A 9,453-nucleotide genomic window follows, 5' to 3' on the forward strand; every position below is an offset into this window, starting at 1 on the left:
AGGGAGATAGTTGATGTGCTGTTTTCATCCTAAGCCTTTGGACCCCATGGGTGTCGTACCCCTACAGCACGTGTCAGTTGAGACAAGCTTTATCTAAGACCTTGGTGGCTCCAGGGTCGGATGCCCTAGTGTCTTCCCACTCACCCACCCTTTTCTGGGTAGGATTCCTGGAACTCCCTTGGCCCTGAAGGAATCCCCCTCTGTCTCTTGTGCTCATCAGCATTGTCTACCATCCAGTTTCCTAAATGTAGGGTTACTTGGCCAGAACTATTCCTGGTCGGGGGACACATCCAAACCACCACACATGGCTGCTGCTTCTGTGACGGATCGCTGCCTTTTTGGGTGCCCTGACAGCAGCGGGGCCCCAGAATTCCCCGCCATGCTTCACCGAGCATCCCTTCAGCCTTCAGAGACACCGCTGATGGCCAGATCTTGTGTTCCGTTTGGTCCAGCCATATAAAGAATAGAAATAATCCATGAATGGAGCATGATATTCATGTAGGCACGTGAGTCAAGACTCTCCTGCAAAACCCCAAATTTTATTTGGGTTTCACTACTTCTTCCCTAAAGTCCCTTTTCTGTCCCAGGATCCCACCTAGGACACCATTATAACTTTCACCCTCATGTCTCAAGCTTTGTTTTTGTCTTTCTCTGTCTGATTTACTTCACTCAGTATGATCATCTCAAAGTCCGTCCATGTTGCTGCCAATGGCATGATTTCATTCTTTTTTATGGCTGACTAGTATCCCACTGTGTATATATGTACCACATCTTCTTTCTCCATTCATCTGTCTGTGGACACTTAGGTTGCTTCCATGTCTTGGCTATCGTGAATAGTGCTGCAATGAACATTGGGGTGCATGCAACTTTTCGAATTACAGTTTTGTCTGGATATAGGTCCAGGGGTGGGATTGCTGGATCATATGGTAATTCTATTTTAAAATTTTCTTTGTTTTTGATAATCTTCGCTTTGATGAGCACTGGTTAGATTTCTTTTTTCTAGGTTGCCCCTCTATTAGGATTTGCCTGATTTTTTTTTTCATTATTAGACCGGGATGATTGGTCTTTGAGAGAAAAACCACAGGAGTGCAGTGCCCTTTTCATCACCTTTTATCAAAGGGACATATTATCAACATGACTTGTCACTGTGGGTTTTGGGGTTTCTTGGTCAGCTGGCTGAGGTAGTCAGACGTCTCCAATGCAAAGCTACTTTTGAGTCCTCATTCCACACCCTTTTGGAAGGAAGACCCTGTGAACAGCCCACACTTAAGCAGGAAATCTATATTCCACCATCTTGAGGGCACAGTATCTATTTGGAATTTTTCTGCATGGGATGTTTATTTTTCCTCCCTCATTTATTTATTCATTCAATCATGGATTTCTCCCAGTATGGACACATGGATGTTTATATCTTATTTCGGGTTATAATCCAATAGTATTTTATTTCCTGGCTCAAACGGCTTGGCCATTGGGACCTCTTTCACTTTATCTTCTGTGTCCTACTGACATGCCCCAATTATTGTGTATTTTTGAATATTTCCTTACTTTCTGGAACTAGAAGACACTCCAGCCACATCCTGTGTCTTCCAAGCCTGGGTCCTAGAATTAGCCATTTCTCCAGGGAGCCCTGTTTCCTCTTATTTGAGCATGATATTAAGAGCCGAGGTCTGGGTGCTGGGGGAAAAAGCTTCTCAGCAGCGTGGAAGAGATTTCGCTCTTGTGGGTTCACCACTGATGTTTTCCCCCTTACACTTTTGTTGTCTTTCCTTCTATTTACAACCCTTTAGGGGCCCTGACGGGACAGAGAAGCTCCGGTTGACCGTGGAGCCTACCGTTCACCTGTCCTCCAGGTACAAGCCAAGAGGTCGTGAGAACACCCCCCCGCGTGGACCACCGGCCGGCCAGGACTCCAATGTGGATGTAGGGTCGGACGCCTGGAGGTCCCTGCTCGGCCCTACTCTGGAGACTGCCAACCAGCATGTGTTCCAGCTGCACTGTGGGGTGAAGGGTGGTGTGACCACCTATGAGGATTAAGGCCATCCCCCGTCACTCACCTTGCCAAGCCATCACCAGGTGGTCAGGACTCATGGGCAAATGTCACCTCCGGGGCTATGCTGGCATCTGTAACCTCCATACCCCCTTGTGGTCCCATCCTAGCCATTCCTGCCCGCCCGCCCCCCGGCCCACTCCGTGTTGTGAAGTTTTCCTCCGCCTTCCCCTTGTGCATAGTCGTAACTCACAGGGGTTCCAGGGCTCAGTGGGGCAGCCCAGTGGAAGTGTTTACTCTTATTCCTGGCTAGGCCAGTCCAGAGGACAATCAGCTTCAGATTATGCCATCGTGAAGGTAGGTACAGCTGGTGCCTGACCCTCTTCAGTGTCAGATGCAAGCCCATGCCCTACAGCATACACAAGCACGCCCAGATCTTCATGGCTTGCTCCTGTGTACACAGCAGGCAGACGCGCAAGGGGACACAGACAAGACACACCCCGCCATCCTTGTTGTCAGCGTACCCCGAGTCTTTCTATCCATCTGTGGCGGTGAGCAGAGCCCATGATCTGGAAGAAGAGAGTCTTTCTTATAAAATACCGACAAGAGACTCTGCACATGGAATAAGAGGGTCCTGGAACATTCTAGAAACAAGCCTAGCATTACTTCTCTTGCAACTGTAAACGATGCATCAGGCACTTTGGACATCACATCACGGGTGAGACTTGCATTGCCCGGTGTGGCAGCCGCGGAGGACTTGTAGCAGGTTTTTCCCTCCACTCTGTTTAAACTCTGAGGGGGACCAGGTGAAACTTCAGGGCCCCCCCTCCCTCCGTGCTGTGGGGTGCGTGCACGTCTCGATGAATGTGCTCGGCAGTGTGCAACCCCTGCCCCCAACCTGTCCTCATGCACCCTGGTGAGCATTTTATACATTCTCTCAAACCCTCCCATCATGCCGTCCTGCAGGTGTGATGTATGGCACCTCTGTTCTCTCGTCGTAGCTTCTGTCTCCCCGTGTGGAGATGGGCAATAAAGACAAAGCTCTTCCAGACATATGGCTATTCCAGAAAATAAAATATTTTTGAAACCGCACAGCATGGCTACAGCTCTTTGTCTCATAGTGGGAACAGAACCCGGGCGTGTGTGCAGCTAGCAGCGTGGCACTTGGAAGAGGCACAGAGAATTCACGGACCCTGTAGAGACAGCCAAGGGCGGAAAGGTGTTTATCACACGAGGTGGGTATAGCCTCATCTCTGTGCATCTTGCAGAAGGAGACCCCTCTCAGATGCTTGTCCGTAGGTGGGAAAGGGTGTAATTTCTATGAAAACAACCACAACAAAAAAGCAATGGCAAAACTGGATGGTGATTTCACACAAGAGTTATTATTCTGATGTCATTTTCCTAAACGAGGTCTGGTTTCCCTGTATCTCAGGAGGATTCAGGAAGGTCACTGCCCTTGAGGTGGAGAATGCTCCTCTCCAGGGCTGCTGGTCTCAATTCTCATCACGCACCTGCCTCTTCTGGGAGCTGCCCCACAAGGAGGACACACATAAGATGCAGAGTAATCTCGTGACCCAGCCCAGAACAGGGTGGAAGGGCTAAGGAATGGAGTTGGAAAAGGCATATTTAAAAAAATATATTTTTGTACACACTGCCCGACATGTGGGATCTTAGTTCCCCGACCAGGGATCGAACCCGGGCCCCCTGCAGTGGAAACACGGACTCCTAACCACTGGACCGCCAGGGAAGTCCCAAGGCATATTGAATGAGCATGATTTTAATTGGATAAAAGTGCTTATAATGCACTTATTTTCATATTAATCCAAAGAAGGAACATCTGGGCAAATCTGGGCTCAGGGATCATTTCTCTCTCTACACTCCCAACTAAAGGATGCAGTGTTTGAAGAGGCTGGGTGGGGGGCCTTTTCCCCTGGGAAAGGGGTTTCAGCATCGTGGGCTGGGGTGCCAGGGATGGCTTATCTAAGGGAGCAGGGGAGGATACAAGAAGCAGCTGGCTTGGTGGTGACATAGGGGTTTTGTCAGAAACTGAGCAAGCATTGGTGGGGAAGAACCCCACAGACAGACAGCCGCCTCCTCATATTTTCAGGGTGCATTTTGCTGAGACACCTGGGAGGCCTGAACAGGGAGAGACCTGAGTGTATACCCCACAAATCATCACCATTTTGCAGGTGAGATCCCTCTACTTTCATGCATCTGGGGGAAGATGGACAGCCTCCCTCCGTGGAGGGGTTCAGGGACCCTCCAGCAGAGCATCCTGGCTAAGAGCATGGTCTAGACTCCGGTTGCCTTGGCTTAAAGCTAGGAGTGAACATCTCATCCTGGGGACACCCTGGGGTACCTAACTTAAGAAATGAAAATGAATATCCTATGATGCCTGCTGTATAAGGACCATGTGACAAATATGTTAATGTGTGTGGAATATGTTTAAAAACAATGGCATAATATAAGCCCTCGACATGTGCCAGTTACCATTCTTCTGCATAGTTTAAGTTCACCAAGGAACAAAGTGAGAAAAAGGGTAGATGTGCGTGAACATTTTTGAATGAAGGGAGCAGGATTGTCTAATTAAGTCATGGGCTGTATGTTTATCCTGGAAGGCTAGAGAACAAGGTAAGAATTTACACTGTTCTTGAATCCTTATTATGTTGAAAAAAAAAAAAGATCTTGCACTTTGCCTGAGACTCTGAATGGCAATCGAAAAGAGTTGATTAGAGGTTGGAGTTATGTGTGCCGGGTCAGATGTGGTAAGATGGGAAGACAGTCATTTTTCAGAGTCAGTGAAACCTCTGGACATGAATGGAAAATGCACACTCTCATACCCAACCAAGTCCTGCACAAGTTATCAGGGGGTTTGCAGAAACCCTGCCCTCAGCCACAAGCAGCCCCAATGAGAAACTCTCTGTTTTGGGGACCCTCACATCCACTTGACTACTGCAGACTCAGTATTCTTTTTTTAGTAGCATTTTTTAAATTGAAGTATAGTTGGTTTACATGCTGTGCCAGTCTCTGCTGTACAGCAAAGTGACTCAGTTATACACATAGAGACATTCTTTTTTAATATTCTTTTCCATTATGGTTTATCACAGGATATTGAGTAGAGTTCCCTGTGCTCTACAGTAGGACCTTGTTGTTTATCCATCCTGTATATACTAGTTTGCATCTGCTAATTTCAAACTCCCAACCCATCCCTCTCCACCCCTCTCCCCCTAGGCAACCACAAGTCTGTTCTTTATGTCTGTGAGTCTGTTTCTGTTTCATAGATAAGTTTGTGTCATATTTTAGGTTCCACATATAAGTGAGATCATATGGTATTTGTCTTTCTCTTTCTGACTTACTTCACTTAGTATGATCATCTCTAGTTGCATCCATGTTGCTGCAAATGACATTTTTTCATTCTTTTTTATGGCTGGCATACCCAGTATTCTTGTCATAAGTTTCAAGCCAAAGGAAAAACATCATTAAGATGCTTATTGTCACATGTTTGGGGCCCATATTGATAGTTTAGAGAAAAAGGGTATAAGATCAAGAGTATTCGTACGTTTCGAAAAAGCTTAGTGTTGTGGGAAAACGTAAGAGAAAACATAAGGAACAATAAGGTCGTACCGTAGACCCCAGGGAACTATAATCAATACCCTGGGATAAACCATCATGGAAAAGAATATGAAAAAGAATGTAAGTGTGTATATATATGTATAACTGAATCACCGTGCTGTACAGCAAAAATTAACACAACATTGTACATCAACTATACTTCAAGTAAAAAAAGAAAGAAAACATGAGGAAGAAGTAGACAGATCTACTTTCGGGAATCAATTCGAAGAGAGGAAAGCAAGGCATGAGCCTGGCATCAACATTTCCTCTTTGCACAGTTTCTGTTGCAACACAAAGCAAAGTAAGAATATATCATCCACACCATGTAATCGCCAGCACTGGCTGCCAGGGTGGACATAACCTTATTTAATCCTTCTCACCCCTGCCAGCCAGGGAGGGATGTTGCTGATCTTTTATAGATTGGGGAGCTGATGGATGGAAGTCATTTGGCCCACTTAGCACCAGCTAGGAGCAGGCGTGACTCAAGCTCCGTGTATCCAACTGCGGGACCCATGCATTAATCTCCAGGACAATCTCACTTGCTTTGTTGTTTGTTGTGTTCATCCGTCTGAGTGGGGACAGCTCGTGGTTCTTCTTGTGTTTGGTACAGGATTATTCATCTTCCCCAGTTTGGTTGACAAGTCCGTGCTTCTGTGATATGTTTTACTGTTCCAGACAACCGTGGGCTCCCCTTGCTCTGGTTGAAAGAGATGTAAATTTAAAATTGGGGTCATTTGGTTTCACACTATAGTTGACAGAGTTTTCAGTTGGAAAAGAACTTGCCCTGTTCTGGGGCCACTTGAGAGTAATGACCTCAAGTACCTTTGAGGGGATACATCTAGTGATCACTCTCTCAATTGTAGTATCATGTACGGACCTCTCACTATGCCTTGTGGACCCAGATTTTTCTCACAAATTCCCCATGACAATCCTATGAAGCGGGGCACTATGGATACCTCTGCTTTAAAGATATGACAATGGAGGAGCAGAGAGGCTGAGTTGCATGTCCAAAGTAATACAGCTGGTACCTGGGGCTGCTGACAACAGCATATGGCCTCATAATCTCTGCATGGAACCACCCATCCTGCCCCTCTGGCACTAGCAAACACCCTGAAGGATGGAAAGGGGGGGCAGTAAACCAGAAATTGGAGAATCTTCCACCCATCCATCCACCCATCATCTATCTACCCAACTATCTATTCATTTATCCACCATTCATCCATCAATTCATCTACCCATCTATCCATCCTTTCCTTTATCCACCCAACCATTGATCCATCCATTCATCCATCAACCTACCCACCCACCCATCCACCCATCTATCTATTTGTTATTCCATCCATGTATCTATTACTTTCTGAGATCAAATATTTATACCCATGTATATGCAGGCATCCTTCAATACCTGGCACAACCTAGGTTATCAGTATTCACTTCATGAATGAATGCACACATGAATGAATGAATGAATGAATGAATGAAATGACTTAGAGTGGATCATTCTGCAGACGCTTTCTGGGGCTATTCTTAGTTTTACGGAGGAATAAATCCAAGGGAAGAAAAAGAGTTGGTTGGAAGAGGCCTGGGTTCCCAGGTACACCAAAGAATCATAGTCCCCTGGAGAGAGAGAGAGAGAGAGAGAGAGAGAAGCCCAGTTCATGATGCAGAGAAATCACAAAACATATTCTGTGGAATACCCGTAAGTCTCTTTACATTCTCTCTGCTTGGCTATTTGTTCCAGAGAAAAACAATTAGATTCCAGAGTTGCCATGACTTTAGATAGAAAAGAATAAATGTTGGGCACGTGGAATTGTAGTAACAATTCTCAAGTTATGATTCATAAATATCACCAAAGAGACGGATTATATTCTCCCGATGGTTCAGGAAATTGGAAACGGCGGGTTGCCATACTGACTGTTACTCACTGTTTCATCTCTGTGCAAGTCCCAACAATTGCAGCATCATACTGTACTCTAGAAACTGGAAAATAGGGGAATAATGTTTATGCCGTGTTGGCAAACATTTGGAACGAGGATGGATTACCTGATATTCTAAATGTTGCTCATTTCATAATGCCTGGAAGATCTCATGTCTTTTCCTTTCTCTTTTATTTTTTAAATAAAAGACACCTTTATAGTATAATATGTTTGTTTTTGGAATCTCCACCTTAATGTATCTTTGACCAGTCTACCTAGATAAGTTTAAAGAGCCATTTATCCTGGATTAAATGAATCATTCCTCACCTCTGAAGCAGAAAGACAGTGAAAGGTGACCTTTTAGCATCTAGATCCTAGAGAATTCTATCATCCCCTACTAGCGTGGGCAAGCACCAGCCTCCAGACTCCCCTTTTTAAAATGGGGCCCTGAGCCCTGCTGGGAAAACGCACTTTACTCAGTGCAGGATGGAGCTGTGGGTTTTTTCCACAAAGTCCACAGGGAGCTTCCCGTGCAGACTGCCTCTTTCAACGGTGAGTTCTAAAAGCATCAACGTAGCAAGACTCACTTTTAAAATTAATGAAAAAAAAGTTTAAATCCCTTTCAATCTTCCTTTGCTGTGTACACAACTAATTACTCTTTAAACCTGATTGGGGTTTGGACTTGATAAAAGTTCCTTTTTTTCTGCCATGATCGACTAACCCCTGCCCCTTTTGTAAGCTTTTCCCCCCTGGCTTGATCTAATCAGCCCCTCATCACATGAGCTGTTTCTTCCTCAGGGACAAAACCACAGAGAGGCACAGAGGAAGGTGATGCAATTGTTCCTGTATCCTGTCGGGAGGCCATGCATGCTGTTGGTTGTTGCTAGTCTTACTGATGCATTCGAACTGATCCGTCTGGGATGTTCATCTCATCTGCTCTGTGATAAATTGTCTGGGTGTGTTCAATTCCTACTGAAGGTCAGGGGAGAGGCTTTCCCAAGCTCCAAGTCCATCTCCCGAGTTAAGCAAACCTCCAGATTTCACTTTGCTACCATTTCCAGCCTAGGTTGTTCTCTGCAGTGCATTTACACACATAACCACACATGGAGTGGTCCATGGACTGGCAGCATCAACATCACCCAGCAACTGGGATGAGGAACAAATATTTGTTTCTTATGCCAAATCACGATATCACACTACCTAACCTTTGAGATTTGAGAAGATTTGAGAATATTTGTTTTAAAAAATCACTGGATCTTATATGGAACCATAAGAGCCAGAATTGCCAAAACAATCCTCAAGAAAAAGAACAAACCTGGAGGCATCACCTTCCCAGACTTCAGACAATACTCCATCAAAGCTACAGTAATCAAAACAGTGTGGTATCAGCACAAAACCAGACATGGATCAAAGGAACAGAATAGAGAGCCCAGAAATAAACCCACAGACTTATGGTCAATTAATCTTTGACAATGAAGACAAGAATATACAATGGAGAAAAGACAGTCACTCTGGCAAGTGGTGTTGGGAAAGTTGGACAGTCACTTGTAAATCAATGAAGTTAGAACACACCCTCACATCACACACAAAAATAAACTCAAATGGCTAAAAGACTTAAATATAAGGTATGATACCATAAAACTGCTAGAAAAGAACATAGGCAAAATATTCTCTGACATAAATTGTACCAATGTGTTCTTTGATCAGTCTCCCAAGGCAATAGAAATAAAGCAAAAATAAACAAAGGGGACCTAATCAAACTTACGAGCTTCTGCACAGCAAAGGAAACCATCAACAAAATGAAAAGACAACCTATGGAAGGGGAGAAAATATTTGCAAATGATGAGACCAACAAGGGCTTAATTTCCAAAGTATACAAAGAACTTATACAATTCAAAAAAAAAATCAGAAAACGGGCAGAAAACCTAACTAGGCATT

The sequence above is a fragment of the Mesoplodon bidens genome (genome assembly GCF_964165515.1).
Source record: "Mesoplodon bidens genome assembly, chromosome: X".
NCBI classification, from domain to species: Eukaryota; Metazoa; Chordata; class Mammalia; order Artiodactyla; family Ziphiidae; genus Mesoplodon; species Mesoplodon bidens.